The following is a 21,392-nucleotide window of genomic DNA, read 5'->3' on the forward strand; positions in this document are numbered from 1 at the left end:
CTGCACTCCCTCCTTGACCGCGCCCGTAAGGATTTCCATTTACTGGTCTTTCTCAGCTCGCTCTCATGCAATCTCCCCCACTCATCACTTTTCCCAGGCACCCTCAGAAGTACCTGTTAATCTCAGCATCCTGTGCATTTACACCAAGCAGCAGCAACAGCCATTTATTCACTCATCAAACTTGCTGCGTGTCACCTCTGGGCCTCACTGTTGTCGGTGGTGGATATTCCACTGTGAGCAAGACGTATCCTTCCTTCCATGGCTTACGTTCGTTCGGGCAGAGGAGGCAGACCATAAACAAACGGGCAAGTGGGTATATGACATGAGGTAGTGTTAGGAAACAATTCAGAGGAAAGGAATAGAGTGATGAGAGGAGTCCTCTCTGAGGAGAGAACATTGGAGGGGACCCAAGGGAGGTGAGGGGAACAGCCCAAAGATGAGAGCAGCAAGGACAAAGGCCCTGAGACCGGAACATGATCACTGTGCTGTAGGAAGGGGAACACAGAGAGCCTAGTGTGCTGGAGGTGAGCGAGGCCGGATCACCAACAGCCTACTACGCCAGGCACAAGCCTTTGAGCAGACCAGTAACACCATCTAAGTGTTTCAAGTGCCATTCTTGCCATACCATGGAGGTCCTAGTTAAAAAAAGAAAAATGATGGCCTCTCAAACATGATTCCCTTTGAACATCTATCTTCTTGACGCCCCCGCCCTCTGTAAATTTCTCTGTCTGCTTTGCTGTGAGTGCTTTTCCTCCTTTTCCAAAACATCTCCTTTGCATTTCTTCATCCTCATCGTGTCCCTTCTCATTTCCCTGTGAAGGTCTCATCAAGTCCTTCTTGTGCCTTCTCCTTGAGTGGGTCTCAGACCACCCCCCCCACATTACAATCATCTGGGCCACACAGACAAACTCCATCAGATTCTCTGGGGGCGAGCCTCAGGGAATCAGGTGTTTTTCAAAAACACACCAGGTGATTCGAATATGCTGTTGGGGCTGCAAACCACAGTTCTGAGTTTACAAGCATGGTCATGCCTCTCCTATCCTAAAAAGAAAAGCCTCTTACTTAAACAACATGTTTTACTTTTTCTTTCTTCTCTTAGCCAAAGTTCCTAAAAGAGTCATCTCATCCAGTGCTTCTCAGACTTCGCCTTGCGCACAGATCACCTGAGGATGCAGAGTCCAGGTGGTGGGGTGCAGCTGGGCCCCTCTTTGTAGCAAGGGGCTGGACTTCTGCCCTTGACTCTTTTGCTTCCCACTCACTTTTTTTGTTGTTGAGATGGAGTCTCGCTCTGTCACCCAGGCTGGAGTGCAGTGGTGCAGTCTCCGCTCACTGCAACCTCCGCCTCCCAGGTTCAAGCGATTCTCCTGCTTCAGCCTCCTGAGTAGCTGGAATTACAGGTGTCCACCACCACATCTGGCTAATTTTTGTATTTTTAGTAGAGACGGGGTTTCACCATGTTGGTCAGGCTGGTCTTGAACTCCTGACCTCATGATCCACCTGCCTTGGCCTCTCAAAGTGTTGGGATTACAGGCGTGAGCCATCGTGCCCGGCCTCACTTTTTGACTCACTGCCATGTGGCATCACCCCCACAGTGCCACCGATATCGCTCTTGTCAATGTTACCAGTGACTTATCTGCTACCCCTTCTCTGAGGTGGCATATAGCATGGTTAAGAGCACAGGCTCAGGGACCAGGTAGCCTAGCTGGGTCCTCTCTCTGTGCCTCAGTATCCCCATCATAGGGAGAAAATGATGATGACATTACTTCCCTAATTATCATGTGATTGCTGTGAGAATTAAGTGCGTTCATAGACATAGAGCTGTCAGAAAAGTACCTGGCACACAGATGCTTTGTAATCACTGGAGTTGACTGTTTCCGAGACCTAGCCATATTTGGCTGCGTTGACTTCTTCATACTCAGAACTCTGCCTTTCCTTAGCTTCCATAACACCATCATCTCTTAGTTCACTGTCTGCCTTTGCAGCAGCACCTGTTCCTTGCACCCATTGGATGTTGGTGTCTCCCAGAGTTCTGGCTTAGGTCTTTTGATTTTCTCAACCAACCTGGGCCAGCTCACCCAGAGCACTGGATTCCGTTGCTATCCACGTGCAGGACTTTCCTGAACCTACAGCTTCAGTCCAGGTCTTTCTCTCAATTTCCTTTCCATGAATCCGACTGCCTGCTGTGTTGCTCCAGGTGGATTCATTTATTGATTCAACACATTTATTGGTTACCTACTCTGTGCCTGACCCTATGCCACGTGGTGGGGGGTGGTTCTAGCAACATAGTGGTTAGACCTGGGTGTGCGATGGCCCCAGGGAGCTTGCAATCCAGAGCAGAGATTCACCGCTAATTATGAAATTACTTATCTAATTGCAACTGGGATAAGCAATACAAAGGAGACCCTCAGGCTGCTGTGAGAGTTTATAACAGGGACCATACCATAACCTTGTATGGGGTTAACTTATATGTGTGCCAGACCCGGCAGGTCCCAAACTGAACTCATAATTTCCCCTCAACCTGCCTCTCCTCTACCTGTTTTCCTTAGCTTCATGAATAGTCCACCCATCCTTTTCCCTGGGCCAAGACTTGGATATTATGACCCACAGTCTCCCTCACTGACCCCTTCTACCCACCGAGAGGATCCTTCTTACTGGAAAATTAGCCTTCCTGGGTAACTCTTGGAACTCCAAATTCCTACAGCCCAGTGCTCAGGAAGTCTGATTTTACCTCCACTGACAAAGTTGCTAAGAAAGAGAGCAACTGAGGGCATGAAGTCCCTCCCAAGGAAGCACAGACCCACTCTGTCTTGCTGCATCTGACAGTGGCACACCTGTCTGGGGATGATGGGAGGATGGAGCAATTGTGACTTCGCTTACTGACCCCTGGCCTATAACTTGCCCTAATAAACTCTGTTCTTCAACCCGTACTGTGTGAAGTAAAATTCACTCTGATCCATGTTGTATGACACAAAGAGTCTATCTTTTACCAAAAAAGAAAAGGTTTATTTATTTTCTTTCCATTGTAGAGCAATGCCTGCTTGTGGTGGTTTGTGCCTTTCTTTTTTTTTTTTTTTTTGAGACGGAGTCTCGCTCTCTCGCCCAGGCTGGAGTGCAGTGGCGCGATCTCGGCTCACTGCAAGCTCCGCTTCCCAGGTTCACGCCATTCTCCTGCCTCAGCCTCCCGATTAGCTGGGACTACAGGCACCTGGCACCATGCCCGGCTAATTTTTTGTATTTTTAGTAGAGACGGGGTTTCACTGTGTTAGCCAAGATGGTCTTGATCTCCTGACCTCGTGATCCGCCCGCCTCGGCCTCCCAAAGTGCTAGGATTACAGGCGTGAGTCACCGTGCCCAGCCTGGTTTGTGCCTTTCTTAAATCTGCTCTGTAGTATGATTTGGGCCATTGCAAATAATAATAATAATAACAATACCTGCGTGTGGCCATTTGTCTTTTTTTGTGCTATCCTGCATTGCATCGCCCTGCCTGTTTGGGAAGATCCCCATTGTATGAATTTTGGGGGCACCCAGACTGGAGCCTGACAGTCTTTCTCCCTGCACTCAGGCAGCTAGAACATGGCCATGTGATAGATACCGGCAAGTCAGATGATCCTGCCCAGAAATCTGGACCTTCAGGGAGTGACGCAAAGACACAGGGACAGTAAAAGAGAGTATTTACGGTGGCAGTGCAGGCATTGAGTCTGGCAGCAGCACCGACTGTGTGTGCCGCGGTGGCAGTGCCGGCAGCAGCCACCTAACCACACCATCCCTGTGGTTTGACCTTGGCTGAGATCCCTCCTACTAAACCTTCCACAGCTTCCAGCATTCCGAAGGATGCTGGAACTACCTAACGTTCTTACAATAAATCCTTTCCTGCTCAAGGTAGCTGGAGTCTATTTCTGTAATTTCTCATCAAGAATCCTGACGAATACAATGATTGTTATAGAAAAATCGGAAAATTCCAAAAAGTAGAAGAAAGAAAAATATTCATTTCTCTACATCCAGAAAAAAAACCAAAAAACAAAAAACTATGAACAATTTCTCCCTGTCTTTTACTATGTACACGTTTCAATATAATTGTAGTTATGTGATTTTATAAAACTTTATATACTTTAACCTGATTGGAAAAGTGCTTTCTGCATTCAAAGTTGACATATATCCATTATAGAAAATTTGAGTCTACAACAAGAACAACCCAGAGATAACTATTATTAATAATCTGGTGTATTTCCTTAAAACTTTTCTCTGCATTTTTATAGAATACACTGATTACTCCGAATTTTTATGCATAGTGAACTGAGACATTTTAACAGTTCCTAGAGAAAAGATGACACAAAGAGATGCTGGGGATGGATAATAACTTCCATTTGCATCGTGTATTACTCTTTACCAATTAAAAAGCCTTAATAGATTCAGGCCTTTAAAGAGGCAGAAAATCATTATGCAAGTTTCTTGGCAGTGAAAATGCATATTGTGCTGCCCCACACAACTCCACTTCTACTGACAAAATACAGAAGACCTTTGGTTCAGCTATTTTCCTGGCACCGTGTCCCAAGCTCTTTAAAAGTCTGTCTCTTATTGGCAAGTGCTGGAATACAATAGGAGTCATTACTGTTTTTTGTGTCATCAAACATGGCAAAGATGTCACATGAATTACAGGATGAATTATGTAGCTTGGGAAACACTTTTCCAGGAACTGGGAAAGGAGTGGAACAGACACAGCTGACAGCTGAGTCAGTGCGGTGGCAAAGAGCATGGGTCCTGGGACCAACTGCTGAGATTTCACTCTTGGTTCTTACTCCTCAGGTGACCTTAGCCAAGTTACTTTAAACTCTCTGGGCCTCAGTTTCCTCATCTGTAAAATGAGGAATAATATTTGCTAGTATAGAATGGGCACAGTGGCTCACCCCTGTAATCCTAGCACTTTGGGAGGCCAAGGTGGGTGGATCACCTGAAGTCAGGAGTTCAAGACCAGCCTGACTAATATGGTGAAAGCCCGTCTCTACTAAAAATACAAAAATTAGCCAGGCATGGTGGTGCATGCCTATAATCCCAGCTACTCGGGAGGCTGAGGCAGGAGAATCACTTGAACCTGGGAGGCGGAGGTTGCAGTGAGTGGAGATGGTGCCACTGCACTCCAGCCTGGGTGACATGAGTGAAACTCTGTCTCAAAAAATATATATATATATTTTTATATATGTGTGTGTGTGTGTGTGTATATATATACACACACATATATATACACACATATAAATTTTTCTCTAGCAAATATATATAATATTCATTTGCTAGAGAAAAATATGTGTGTATATATATGTGTGTGTATATATGTGTAAATGTATATATGTATATATGTGTATATGTATATACGTGTGTATATATACATATATACATATGTATATATGTGTGTATATGTATATACGTGTGTATATATACATATATACATATATGTGTATATACGTGTGTATATATACATATATGTGTATATATGTACATATAGGTGTATATGTATATACGTGTGTATATACATATATACATAGAGGTGTATATGTATATACGTGTGTATATACATATATACATAGAGGTGTATATGTATATACGTGTGTATATACACATATACATAGAGGTGTATATGTATATACGTGTGTATATACACATATACATAGAGGTGTATATGTATATACGTGTGTATATACACATATACATAGAGGTGTATATGTATATACGTGTGTATATACACATATACATAGAGGTGTATATGTATATACGTGTGTATATACACATATACATAGAGGTGTATATGTATATACGTGTGTATATACACATATACATAGAGGTGTATATGTATATACGTGTGTATATACACATATACATAGAGGTGTATATGTATATACGTGTGTATATACACATATACATAGAGGTGTATATGTATATACGTGTGTATATACACATATACATAGAGGTGTATATGTATATACGTGTGTATATACACATATACATAGAGGTGTATATGTATATACGTGTGTATATACACATATACATAGAGGTGTATATGTATATACGTGTGTATATACACATATACATAGAGGTGTATATGTATATACGTGTGTATATACACATATACATAGAGGTGTATATGTATATACGTGTGTATATACACATATACATAGAGGTGTATATGTATATACGTGTGTATATACACATATACATAGAGGTGTATATGTATATACGTGTGTATATACACATATACATAGAGGTGTATATGTATATACGTGTGTATATACACATATACATAGAGGTGTATATGTATATACGTGTGTATATACACATATACATAGAGGTGTATATGTATATACGTGTGTATATACACATATACATAGAGGTGTATATGTATATACGTGTGTATATACACATATACATAGAGGTGTATATGTATATACGTGTGTATATACACATATACATAGAGGTGTATATGTATATACGTGTGTATATACACATATACATAGAGGTGTATATGTATATACGTGTGTATATACACATATACATAGAGGTGTATATGTATATACGTGTGTATATACACATATACATAGAGGTGTATATGTATATACGTGTGTATATACACATATGTGTATATACGTGTGTATATACACATATGTGTATATACGTGTGTATATACACATATGTGTATATACGTGTGTATATACACATATGTGTATATACGTGTGTATATACACATATGTGTATATATGTGTGTATATACACATATATACATATATACACATATGTACACACACACACACACATATATATATGCTAGTATAGCAGTCCCCCTTATCCTCAGAGGTAAGTTGCAAGCTCCCCAGTGGGTGCCTGAAGCCAAGGACAGTACGGAGCCCTATGTCTACTGTGTTTTTCATCTAATTACCAAGAGGGCTACTGAGTGACCAATGGGTGAGTGGTGTATACAGCGAGGGTACCCTGGACAAAGGGAGGATTCATATCATGGGCAGGACGGCGAGAGATTTAATCATGCTACTCTGAATGGTGCAAAATTTAAAATGTATTGTTTACTTCTGGAATTTTCCATTTAACATTTTCAGCCCATAGTTTATTGTGGGTTTCTGAAACCATGGGAAGTGCGACTGCAGATAAGAGAGGACTGCTGTGTTTTCTTCAAAATGGGGGTGGTGATAAGAATAATACCGATTTCGGCAGGGCGCGGTGGCTCACGCCTGTAATCCCAGCATTTTGGGAGGCCGCAGCGGGCGGATCAGGAAGTCAGGAAATCGACACCATCCTGGCTAATACGGTGAAACCCTGTCTCTACTAAAAAAAAAAAAAAAAAATTAGCTGGGCTAATGGTGACGGGCGCCTGTAGTCCCAGCTACTGGGGAGGCCGAGGCAGGAGAATGCCGTGAACCCGGGAGGCGGAGCTTGCAGTGAGCCGAGATCAGGCCACTGCACTCCAGCCTGGGTGACAGAGCTAGACTCCGTCTCAAAAAAAAAAAAAAAAAAAAAAAAGAATAATACTGATTTCACAGAGTGCATTTAATCCGAGAGAATTACATGAGAAAACAAACACAAAGTACTCAGCTCTACTGCCCAGCAGCACATGACACGGACGGCAGCCAGGTCACTGAGTTTGAGAAGCCTTGGAAGTCCTTTGCGCCACAATTTGCCACTTCCTCCTTTTTTTTTTTTTTTTTTTTTTTGAGATGGAGTCTTGCTCTGTCACCCAGGCTGGAGTGCAGTGGCACCATCTCGGCTCACTGCGACCTCCGCCTCACGGGTTCAAGCGATTCTCCTGCCTCAGCCTCCCAAGTAGCTGGGACTACAGGCGTGGGCCACCATGCCCTGCTAATTTTTTGTATTTTTAATAGAGACGGGGTTTCACCGTGTTAGCCAGGATGGTCTCGATCTCCTGACCTCGGCCTCCCAAAGTGCTGGGATTACAGGCATGAGCCACCTCGCCCGGCCCCTGCTTTTTTAAATTAAAATTCTTACTGAATTAAAACATACACTCAGAAATGTACACAAACCATAAATGCATGGCTTCACTGTTACAAAGCGAGAGAAGTTGTGAAACCACCACCCAGATGAAGAAATAGAGGGTGGCCAGCACCCCAGAAACCTTCTCTCCTGGGCCCTTGCGGTTGTTACTCCCCAGCAAGAACCACCACTATCCTGATTCCTAACACCAGATCAGTTTTATCTGCTTTTGAACTTTTTATGAATAAAATCTTACATATAAATGAATCACAAAGAGTCATGATCTTCTGTGTTTAGCATCTTTCACTCCACATCATATTTACGGGATTCATGTATGTTGTTGCGTGAAGCAGAAGTGTATTCATTTCTTGTGAATATTCATATTCAATTGTATAATTATAGCACAATGAATTTGTTTATTCTATAGTTGAGGGACATTTGGATTATTTGCAATGTTTGTTTGTTTGTTTTTTGTTTGTTTTTTGAGACAGAGTTTCGCTCTTGTTGCCCAGGCTGGAGTGCAATGGTGCGATCTCAGTTCACTGCAACCTCCATCTCCTGGGTTCAAGTGATCCTCCTGCCTCAGCCTCCTGAGTAGCTGGGATTATAGGCATGTGCCACCACACCCAGCTAATTTTGTATTTTTAGTAGAGACGGGGGTTTCACCATGTTGGCCAGGCTGGTCTCGAACTCCTGACCTCAGGTGATCCACTCCCCCTCGGTCTCCCAAAGTGCTGGGATTACAGGCGTGAGCCACCATGCCCAGCCAATTGTTTGCAGTTTTCAGGCTATTTAGAGTAGCGCTGCTATGAATATTCTTGAGTCCTCCAATCCATGAATGTGATATATCCCTCTCACCCTTTATTTAGGTCTTCTTTAATTTCTGTCAGTGATGTAGTATGTAGTTTTATACATCTTTTATTAGATTTATTTCTAGATATGTCTTGCTTTGATGTTATTGTAAATGGTCTCATTTTTAGAATTTCACTTTCTAATTGTTTGTAGCTATTAGTAGAAATACTACTGTTTCTGGCTGGGCGCGGTGGCTCACACCTGCAATCCCAGCATTTTGGGAGGCCGAGGTGGGTGGATCACCTGAGGTCAGGAGTTCAAGATGAGCCTGACCAACATGGCGAAACCCTGTCTCTACTGAAAATACAAAAATTAGCTGGGTGTGGTGATGGGCGCCTGTAATCCCAACTACTCAGGAGGCTGCGGTAGGAGAATCTCTTGAATCCAGGAGGAGGAGGTTGCAGTGAGCTAAGATTGTGCCATTGCACTCCAGCCTGGGCAACAGAGCAAGACTCCATCTCGAAAAAGAAAAAGAAATGTGGAAGAAGGAGAAAAGAGTAGATGGGAAGTGTTATTCCAAGAGGGAGGCGCAGGGAGCCCTAATGGCCAAGGTGGGGCACAAATCCACCGAGCGCTGGGGATCAAGTAGAGGCAGGGGAGTGAGGGCACTGCCCAAGGGCCAGGGAAGCCTGAAGTTTGGGTTGGAGACAGAGGCAGGGGGTAGAGATCCCTTCCCCACATCACCAATTGCCAGTGATTGTACCAGGGTCTAGGAATCCAGATAGGGCTACTTGAGATGCTGTGTGTCCACCAGAGCCCAGGGAAAGAGCTGAACTGTGCCTCCCCCATGGCCCCGGATGGGCCGAGGGAAAGGGAAGCTGCCTGTCCTGGGCCCACATTCCTGGGTACTGCCCGGATGGAGGCCATGGGTGAGGGAAGACCCTTGGGAGCAGGGAACAGAGGTAGGCCCAGCAGTACTGGGGACAGGGAGAGATGGGGGAGGTGCAAGGGAGGTTTTGACAATGTTTCTGTTTTCACAGCTGCCAACTCAGGGTGGGGGAGCAATTGCTGGGTGAGAGAAAAATAAGCTGAGCAACTTGAGCTGGTTGAGAAACTCATTTCTGAACTTCACAGGAAGAGTTGGGGGAAGCTGAGGAGTTGCCTAGGCCAGCAGGCCTTGTAGAAGATAACAGTGATGGGCTTTTATCCCTGCCATGACCAAGCCCTAGGCCAGGCGCCTCCTGACTCCTGCAGACACCAGTTGAAGCTTCCTCTACTCAGTTCTCTCCACCAGGAGACAGACCAGAAGCAGCTCTGGATACTGCTGCACTTTTATCTTACATGAAGTCTCTGGGGCTCATCTCACCCTTTGGGGGGTCAGCTGGCTTCCAGTGAATTGACCTTTTGGCTCAAGGGTTCCCAGAGAGACAGTGTCCTGCTTTGGGTTCCTACTTTGCTTATGTAGGGTTTGTACAATGTAGGATCTTCTCTTTCTCCAGAGTTTCAACCCCAAGGCGGGGTAAGCCCCCTCGCAGCTGCTCTTCACCCTTGTCTGAGCACAGGCCCACACTCCTCTCACTCCTGTATGTCTCTCTTTCATCTCCCAGCTCCTGGAGAGCATCCACTCCCTCCTTGCCACATGTGACTTACAGTAGACTAGACTGCACACCTCCAAGCATTGCCATGGAGAGGAAAAGAAGACTTTTGGAATTTTGGAAATACTGAAATTCCCAACAAAATTTCTCTTCAGCCTATGGTATCTCTATTGCCAGGAGCCCAGGACATAATAATTTCAGTGGAATTTAAAATGCATCATTTCAGAGCCAGGCATGGTGGCTCACACCTCTAATTCCCAGCACTTTGGGAGGCCCAGGTGAAAGGATTGCTTGAGGGCAGAAGTTCAAGACCGTACCCTAGCTCTACAAAACAAAAATACATCATTTCATGATATGGAAAGGTCTCTAGAATTGCTAAGTGAAAAAAGGCAAGGCACAATGGATGCTTCTTTTTCAAGGAACACAAATAAATGCTCCCTTTGGGCAAGGAGGGTAGAGTAAGAAAATATATTGGGGCCCGGCATGGTGGCTCACACCTATAATTCCACCACTTTGGGAGGCTGAGGCAGGAGGATCACTTGAGGTTAGGAATTCAAGACCAGTCTGGCCAACATGGTGAAACCCCGTCTCTACTAAAAATACAAAAATTAGCCAAGCGTGGTTTTAGCTGGGCGTGGTTGCTTCTCCCTGTAATCCCAGCTACTTGGGAGGCTGAAGCAGGAGAATCACTTGAACCCGGGAGGTGGAGGTTGCACTGAGCTGAGATCGTGCCACTGCACTCCAGCCTGGGTGACAGAACAAGACTCTGTCTCAAAAAAAAAAAAAAAAAAAAGAGAGAGAGAGAGAGAAAATATATTGGTATTTGCTTATATCTGCATCAAGAAATGCTGGAAAAGACTGACCAGAAATGAATAAAAGTGGTTACCCATGGGGGACTAAAGAATAGGATGTCTGGGAACTGGAGTGGGAATGAGACTTCCTAAGGTATTCCTTTTCATTTGGCTCTGATTTGTGAACCATATAAATATTAGCCATCATTTTAAAATAAAAATAAATTAATTCTATAATGTCTAAATTGAAGGGCACAAAAACCCTCTCATGGGACTCCGTGGGGGAGTGTGTTAACGCACAGACACAGGGACTGCTAAGGCTCATGGGACTGGGAAACTTACAGGGCGGCGGCTCTCTCTGGGGGCCTCCTCGCTCCGGTTGGTCGGTCGGTCGGTGCCTCTGCGCCTCTGCCAGCGGGCTCCGCATTTGCATCCGTCCCGGCTTCTCTCCGATCACTCAGGCTTGCCACCTACCCAGTCGGCTTTGCTCAGACTGGATTGGCTCTCCCGGATCGGGTGTGACCCAATCAGCTGTGGCCATGGGGACGTGGTTACTCTGGGCTCTCAGGGCTGCTTGGCACCCGTCTCCCTCTTCCTGGGCTGTGGGTGGAGACAGTTTCAGAGTAGAGGAGTCTACTCAGGAAGACAATCATAGGATTGCTTGGTCCAGGCTGTTGCTGGATGGGTCACTCAAAGGTCGGGGTAAAAGTCCAGCCTGCAATGGGGACCCCTAGACACGAGGGAGCAAATGGAAGGTTCTCGGGTGCCTGAAGGAGAGAGGCAAACCAGACGGCTGAGCAAGGCATCCGTCCCAACTTGCTGTATGACCTGGCTTCTCCTCTTGTCCTCGGTTTCTCATTTGTGGAAAGGGGATTGGGCTGGATGATACTCCGAGGTCCCGTCCATCTCTAAAGCGGGAGAAGCAAAGTTCAGCAAAAAAGCATTGAATTAGGAGTCCGGAGACCTGACTTCAGGTGCCTCTTCCTCGACTCCTAATCAGACCACGTGACCTCCATGAGCCTCTGTTTCCTCCACCAGAGCATGGGGATAACACTCCCTGCACACTGCCATGAGAGTTAAATAAACTCCTGTGCACCAAACGTCCTGTCGACTGTCCTGTGGGTGCAGATGGGTGAACACAAAGGCCATCACCTCTTTGAAATGGGGATGTGACTCCTTCCCTGCCCCCTGTCAGGATGACTATGGGCTCAGATGAGGCAGTAGGACCCTGGTGGAGGGATTGAGCCCCGGACTGGGACACCAGAGAGCTGGGCTCTGTCATTTGCCAACTGTGTGACCCTGGCTTAGGGTTCTTCCTCTCTGGGCCTGCACTTTTTCTCCGTGAAGTGGGAATGACAAGGCCTGCCTGACAGGGTTGTAGCAAGAAAATGAGAAGGTGAGTGTGAGGGTTGTTGTGTGAACTGTGGAGAGCTTTGTGGTGACAGGAATGATGAATGCGACTGTTCCCTGGTTCCCCAGTTCCCACTCTGGCAGCCCAAGCCAAAGGAGGATAAAGTGTGATGTTAATTAAGCTCAATGTCATCCCCCTCCAAAGCCCTGGGAGGGGTACTAGCAATGTATTTACACGGTCCTAACGTTTCTGTAAAACCTATAGGAGTAAAACGTTTTGACTACAATCAGTGAAGATCACGGTCTCTTCCACTCCAACTTCTGTGTCATATTTCCACACGTTGGATGGTTTGGAATGGCCATGGCATTTTGGGGATCTGGCTAAAGGGAAGTTGAGTTAAAGACATATTTGTTTGGCTTAGTGGGATCTATTTATGTGGCTTACAGTGTAAAGTTATTACTAGCCATTCTGGTTTAGGAATGGTTTCCAGGAATACTCCTCCTATCCACCAATACTCACCATGCTGACTCACCCGTCATTGTGACATGATGGTGCGGGGCCAGATGCCACATTGAAATATGAATGTCAGCTCCCACCACTGGCAGTTTGTGGAAGAGAAACAAAGTTTGAAATGTACAAATCCACAAGTTAGTCTGTAGAAAAGTCTTACACTATCAGAACATGGGACTCATTTCTCATGCCCAGTCAAAATGAAAGTTCTCTCTTGTCAAGAATATATGCAATAATGTAGCATACACCATGACACATGTGCCACACATTAGTTTCTCTTTAATGAGATTCATGCAAAATAAAATTGATCAGAATTCCATTGTTAGGCCAGGCACAGTGGCTCATGCCTGTAATCCCAGCACTTTGGGAGGCCAAGGTGGGAGGATCACTTGAGCCCAGGAGTTTGAGACCAGCTTGGGCAACATGGTGAAACCCTCTGTCTACAAAAAATACAAAAGTTAGCCAGGTGTGGTGGTGCATGCCTGTGGTCCCAGCTATGTGGGAAGCTGAGGTAGGAGGATCGCTTGAGCCTGAAAGTCAAGGCTGTGGTGAGCCATGATAGCACCACTGCACTCCAGTCTGGACAACAGAGAGAGTGCCTGTCTCAAAAAAAAAAAAAAAAAAGAAAAAAAGAAAAAAAAAATCACTGCTTATAGTGAGTGCTTGAGTGTTACAGCAGTTCTATAAGCAACAGTTACTTTTGTGTGTGAAGTTAGATGTTTTATGCACTCCAATATATGGAATCACATCTTGGTGCAACTGATGGATCTTGTCCTGATAAGTTCTGGTAGTTCCGGATGAAATGGCACATGAAATTGCCACCAACACAGCAAGACAGCCTGAAGAAACAAGTGTTAGTGCAACAAAACTCCTACATGTGCTCATCAATAAGTACAGTGTATGTGACATGAGTAATTTTATTACACAATTATGTAGCTCAAAGCAATGTAGTAGCAATTTAAGAATGCATCTGAATTGCTCTCCTTAACGAGCACCATCAATTCAGAGTATTTAAGATTGGTCCTCTACACAAGAAAACTTGAAAACCCTGAAATCTTACAGCTCATTTATAAAAGAAATTTGGTAAAGGTTTCCCTCAACTTGACAACAATCCTAAAAATGTACACAACTTTACCAGTAAGTCATGAAGCCAAAATAGATTTTTGTAAACTGTCACTAATAAAATAACAAATTAGTCAACCATACCATGGCAAGCAGTGAATTATCTTTCCATTCTCTTTATAGAAAATGGCAGCATGAAAGTACTGTCATATGAAAAAGCAGCCAAAAGATATGTAGCAAAAATGAAGGGAAAAAAGATATTATAAATGTTTATTAAGCACTGAATTAAAAATATACTGCTATTGGGGGGGATTTTATAATATTTGTAGTGTCAACTTTTCTGATTTGTAGGTTGTTTTATTTTCTCATTCCAAGTAACTATTCATGTCTGTACCTAATAGTGTCTTTTTTTATTTTTTTTATTTTTTTTAGACAGGATCTCACTCTGTCGCCCAGGCTGGAGTGCAGTGATGTGATCTCAGCTCACTGCAACCTCGGTCTCCCAGGGTTCAAGCGCGATTCTTGTGCCTCAGGCTCCCAAGTAGCTGGGATTACCGGCATGCACCACCACGCCCAGCTAATTTTTGTATTTTTAGTAGAGACAGGGTTTCACCATGTTGACCAGGTTGGTCTCAAACTCCTGGCCTCAAGTGATCCACCTGCCTCGACCTCCCAAAGTGCTGGGATTAGAGGCGTTTGAGCCACCGTGCCCAGCTGTTAATTTTGTCTTTATGATTTTTATTATTTTCCTTAAGGAAGGCCTCCAAATTGTACAAAGTTAGGGACCACAAAACTTGCATCTGCTGTGGCCTGAGGCGCTGCAGTGATTCACACTCCACAAGAGACCCTTCCAATACCCCAGGCCCTCCTGCTCTCTCCTTTGGCTCCAGTGGGAGAGACACCCCCATCTCTCACCAGAGTGCACTGCAGCTGGCACTGCCATGGATCTGAGCCATGCCCAGCCTCAGGCCCCTGCACAGGGGACAGCAGCAGGCACCTCCCCAGAGGAATGAGCCTGGCCTTGGGAGGTCCCACCCTCCCACACACTTCTGCAACCAGGCTTCCTAACACTGGCCTCGCTGCTCTCACACCTTCTCTGGCTGCTCAGCTCCTCCAAGACAAAACAGTTGGGCATTTAAGGCCCTTCTGGGTCTGGTTTTATTTTACATTGAAAATAGGTTTTTTTGTTTTGTTTTGTTTTGTTTTTTTGAGACACAGTTTTGCTCTTGTTGCCTAGGCTGGAGTGCAATGGTGTGATCTCAGCTCACTGCAACCTCTGCCTCCCGAGTTCCAGCGATTCTCCTGCCTCAGCCTTTCGAGTAGCTGGGATTACAGGCGCATGCCACCACGCCCGGCTAATTTTTGTATTTTTAGTAGAGATGGGGTTTCTTCATGTTGGCCAGGCTGGTCTCAAACTCCTGACCTCAGGTGATCCACCCGCCTCAGCCTCCCAAAGTGCTGGGATTACAGGTGTGAGCTACCGTGCCTGGCCCAAAATAGGTTTTAAAAATTAGATTTTCTTTCAGAATAAATCTGATAAACAAGAAAGCAATATTTTATCTGGCCACCACAGTGAATTCTTGACTTTTAAAAATATTGACACATAGTAATTGTACATATGTGTGGGGTACAGTGTGATGTCTCCATACATGCACACATCGTGTGATGACCAAATCAGGGTAGTTAGCATATCCATCACCTCCAACATTTATTATTATTTTTTTGCACCACAGTAAATTCCTTAATGATTTCTATTTTTTTTCCTGTTGATTGGGAAGACAAACATGTTATCTGCAAATAGCCATGTGGTCTATTCTTTACCAACATTTAGACTTCTGGATCAGTCAGAGGTTTGGTTCGCAAACAGCAGAAATCAACTCTACTTAAACTAACATAGGAAGGCTACTTGGAGAATCAAACTCTGGGCAGGCAAAGTAACCAAGGTTTTATTACAGTTCTGCCTTCTTTCTGTGACTTAGCACTCCTCCCTCAGAAGGTGCAGCCTAACATCTGAAAATATCTTCACTTCTTTTCTCAGTTACTGATATAGCTTGCATTGCATGTTCCCTCCAAATCTCATGTCGAATGTAATTCCCAGTGCTGGAGGTGGGGCCTGGTGGGAGGTGTTTGGATCAGGGGGCAGATCCCCCATGGCTTGGTGCTGTCCTCGAGACAGTGAGTTATTGGGAGATCTGGTTGTTGGTTCTTGCCATGTGAGATACTTGTTCCCCCTTTGCTTCCACCATGAGTAAAAGCTCCCTGAGGCCTCCCCAGAAGCAGACGTCAGTGTTATGCTTCTTGTACAGCCTGCAGAACCACGAGCCAATTAAACCTCTTTTATTTATAAATTTCCCACTCTCAGGTATTTCTTTGTAGCAGTGCAAGAACAGCCTAATAATGGTTACTCTGCACAACTCCAAGTCCAGTATTTCTGGGTGAGATCCATTCCTTCTCTAATTCTGTCCCACTCCTGTCTCAATATTCTGCAAACAATGTATACAATAGTGGATTAAAGGGAAAGACAAAATACATTTATTAAAATATATAAATATACCCATGGCACAGCAAGGAAGAACATCCAGGCTCTGTATGGTTGTGGTTAGGATGTGTGACCTCCCTCCTCATTTATTCCATGTTTCCTTTGTCCTCCACCCACACCTTGGGCGGCAGGCATTCTTTACTGGTAGGGTGACCTAGACCATTATTCCCGAGGGGGCTAAGCCCTGGTGCCCTTGTAAATAGGTTTGTTGTACCTTCTTCCATGTTGACCACTGTATGAGGATGAGCACTGTAGGAGGATGAGCAGACAGGACAGAGGGATCCTGGAGGTCAACCTCACTTCTTCATGCCCCCATCGCAGTGACCTCCCCATTACCTTTGATAGTCTAAATCAATGCTGTCCAATAGAACTTTCTGCAGGGATGGAAATGTTCCATAGCTGCTCTGGCTAATATGGTAGCCAGGAGCCACATTCGGATACAGATCACTTGAAAGGTGTCTAGTGTGTCTAAGGAACTGAACTTCTAATTTTGTTTAATTCAGGCTAATTTAAATATAATAGCCACGTGTGGCTAGTGGCCACAGTATTGGGCAGCACAGGTCTAAATCAGTCATTGAAGCCAAAGCCTTGACCTCTCTTTGGGCCTGTTTGTCCAGTACCCTGGAGAGCCCGTAGTGGTGGGCTGTCAGTATTAACTTCCTGTTTAGGCAGCCATTGTGTTCTACTCACATTGAAGCTTTACTCCTTTGGATATCAAAACCTGTAAACCAACAAGCGCAGAGCTGTGGGAACAAGAAGCGCATTTATTGAAAAGGTGTTATTAGTGAAGGGCACCATTCCCACATCCATGCTTTGGTGCCAAGATTGCTGTGATCAGTATAAATTGGTTGCTGGTTGTGCTCACATACCAAACGCTGGCGGACAGTGTCCCAAATTCACAAAATGTCGTCTACCAGGGTGCTGGGACTGATCCTTTTTTTTTTTTTTTTGAGACAGAGTCTTGCTCCGTCACCCAGGCTGGAGTGCAGTGGTGTGATCTCAGCTCACTGCAACCTCTGCCTCCTGGGTTCAAGTGATTCTCCTGCCTCAGCCTCCCGAGTGGCTGGGTGTACAGGCATGCACCACCATGCCTGGCTAATTGTTTGTATTTTTAGTAGAGATGGGGTTTCGCCATGTTGCCCAGGTTGGTCTCAAACTCCTGAGCTCAGGCAATCTGCCCACCTCAGCCTCCCAAAGTGTTATCATTACAGGTGTGAGCCACCGCACCTGGCTGGGACTGATCCTTTAACAGCCCATTCTACTCTTCTATAGGGCCAGCTGCTCCTACATGTATGAAAAGACCAGTGAATCCCATGACTATCAACCCACTGCTCCACTTCTTTGACTGTATACCTGATCCTTGGGCAGAAACAGTGTTGTATGGGTTGCTATGATGGAGTGGAGGACATTATTCAGGCCACTGATGGTGGTGTTGATGGAAACACAGTAAAGACAGGATGCACATTCAACTCCAACATAAGTAGTTATTCCAGTGATGTCAAGTTCCTGCCCCTCCACGATGGAAGGAGCCCCAGTAAAACTAACTTTCCATCAAGTAGCTAACTAGTCCTCTTCACTGTGGTATAGTATCAGATTTGCAGAACTGGTCTCTACTGCTGAAAGTTAGACCCTCCAGTGGCTGCTTCAGCTTTGGAGAGGCCATTAGGTCCTCACTTGGATAGGTGGCTGCTGCACCCAAAACTACTTTATTCCTGAGTGGGTACAAGGGTGACTGAGGAAAGAGACTTATAGACATTTACTCATCCGCTGGGTGGGTCTTCTTGTCCACCTGATTATTGAGAACTTGCTCCACAGTGAGGACATTTTGGAGGGAATCCACATGGCACAAAAATACTCATTGCCTCTGGGTCAGTTCTGAGTGATCCATGCACATTCTCTTCCCCAAACCACCCTGTCTCCAATCTCGCATCTTGTTCTGGAGTCCTTGTTTGTCCAGCAAAACCATGACCTACTGCCCATGAGCCAATGTAGATCTATATCTCAGGCCATCTGGCCTTTGGGGAAAGTGTTCAAGATGTAACGCTCTAAATTCCACTCCTGAGAGGATTTGTTCTCCACACTGTCTTTTGGGGCCACTCCTGAGTGGGAGAGTAACACTGCAGCTGTGCACTTTTACTGAACCAGTTGGGGTAAACTCTACTCAATTATTATCTTCCTCTGTCAACTGGCCACAAGGAACACCCCTGAAGCCATGGATGTGGAACACAGTTTGAGTGACAGGCGGACAGGACCACAGGAGGTGAATTATCCCCACAGCTGTGTTTGGGTGACAGGCCACCCATGTGTCCAAGTGAACACTGCTTGGCGCTTCCAGCTGCAACAACGGCAGTGTGTGCTCCAGCCTTCCTGCTTGGAACTGTAATTCCTTTGTGTGTTTTGTGTATCAGATTTTGGTATGCAGACTTGCAAAAGAGTGTATTTCCATCTTTATGTTCTATACAGTTTAATAATATTATCAGTGTGTTGAAAGTTTGTCAGATTTTGCCTTCAGTCATCTAGGTATTTATGTGTTTTGGTTGGTAGACCCTGAACGATCTTTTCAATTTCTTCTCTAGTAACAGGGCCACTCAGGTTTTGTTGTTGTTGTTATTGTTGTTGTTTTTTGAGACAGAGTCTCGCTCTGTCACCCAGGCTGGAGTGCAGTGGCGCGACCTGGGCTCACTGCAACCTCCACCTCCCGGGTTCAAGCAATTCTCCTGTCTCAGCCTCCCAAGTAGCTGGGACTACAGGCGCATGCCGCCACGCCCAGCTAATTTTTGTATTTTTAGTAGAGATGGGGTTTCACCATCTTGGCCAGGCTGGTCTTGAACTCCTGATCTCGTGATCCACCTGCCTCAGCCTCCCAAAGTGCTGGGATTACAGGCATGAGCCACCGCGCCAGGCCTAATTTATATATTTTCTTTTGTAATTTCCTTTGCTTTTCTGAGGGTATTTTATTGTACCTTTCCAGCTTCTTGAATTGAATGTTCAGGGCATTCCACCCTCCCCCGCCCCCAAATTCTTACCATTATCAATTTGAATGTAAGCTCTACAAAAAGAATCTCTCTTTCTGTTCAATCCCCAGTGCCTAGAGCAGCGCTGGCCTATAATAGGCACTCAGAAAATATTTGTGGAATGAATGAGTTATTGACTTTACACATAAGAGTTTAAGACTATGACCACTGCTCTGAGAAAATCTTTAGTCTTATTATCTAGGTTTTAATATTTCAGTTACTAACAATGATATTCTCATTGTTAATAATAATTTCCGACAATTTGTGATTTTTTTTTTTTTTTTTTTTTTTTTTAGAAATGGGGTGTCACCATGTTGCCCAGGCTGGTCTCAAACTCCTAGCCTCAAGTGATCCTCCAGCCTTGGCCTCCTGAAGTGCTGGGATTACAAGTGTGAGCCACCATGCCTGGCCTCAATTTTTATCTTTTAATTTAACTTGAGCTGTGGAGAAATGTTTGAAAATTTATAAGTGGTTAAACCTGGGGTGAAGGTATTATCTGTTTGTTGTTAATTTCTAGATGGATTACATTGTGATCAGGAAATGTGGTTCATGTGATTTCTACTTTTTGGTTACTGAGTTTTTTGTGGACTGGTATGTGGTCAGTTTTTGTCATTGTTCCATGAGAATTTGAAAAGAAAACAGGTAGTCTGTTTTGAGAGTACACACAAAGCTTATTTAATTTGATATTCAAACCTTCTCTTTTCTCTACTCAATTTGAGTCTGAGAAAGTTATGATAAATCCTCCCACTGAGACGACTGCTGGGTAAAAGACCTCTTCATTTCACATCTTCTTGGCACACTGTACTTTTATTTGAAAAAAAAAAGTTCTTTATCTTGTTTAATGCATCTTGCCTTGAATTCTACTTTGTCTGATATAAACATATCCTATCTTGCTTTCTTTATGTCAGCATTTGCCTGAGATATCTTAGCCAGGCCTTCCATGTGACTCTGGTTGTTTTGAGTGAGTATTTTATAACTGGTGTGTAGCTGGAGTTGTGTAAGTCTTTGTATGAGTGCATACAAGAATATGTGGGTGTCTGCCCAGTATTAGGATCTTTCTCATTAAATAGAGGTACTTAGCTAAGTCACAGCTATCCTGCAACAAGGACATGTTTGACCTTCCTGCCATTTTATACATTGTTATCGTTCATTTTTTTTTTTTTTTTTTTTTTTTTTTATATTGATTTCTTTATTACGGCTAGCAGATATTTTAGAATGTTAGCACAGGTCTTTGAATAAATTTTGCTTCTAAGAGAAGTTACATTTGTTCTTAATTAGATGGGGAGGAAAGTCTCTTTGAAGAGGAACCTCTACTTCACTTTTTACAGAGGCTCAGAGATGAGGTGACATTTGAGCTGCCTTGAAGGATAAGCAGGAATTTGCCAGGCAATAGAAAAAGGAAAAAGAACTAGACTCTTGGCCTGCTCTTCTTTCCAACACTCAGATCGTTTTGAGGGCAGAGAAGGTCCATCCTTCTTTTTTTTTTTTTTTATTTATTGATCATTCTTGGGTGTTTCTCACAGAGGGGGATTTGGCAGGGTCATAGGACAATAGTGGAGGGAAGGTCAGCAGATAAACAAGTGAACAAAGGTCTCTGGTTTTCCTAGGCAGAGGGCCCTGCGGCCTTCCGCAGTGTTTGTGTCCCTGGGTACTTGAGATTAGGGAGTGGTGATGACTCTTAACGAGCATGCTGCCTTCAAGCATCTGTTTAACAAAGCACATCTTGCACCGCCCTTAATCCATTCAACCCTG

This window comes from Gorilla gorilla, chromosome 16 (assembly GCF_029281585.2).
Source record: "Gorilla gorilla gorilla isolate KB3781 chromosome 16, NHGRI_mGorGor1-v2.1_pri, whole genome shotgun sequence".
Classification (NCBI taxonomy): domain Eukaryota; kingdom Metazoa; phylum Chordata; class Mammalia; order Primates; family Hominidae; genus Gorilla; species Gorilla gorilla.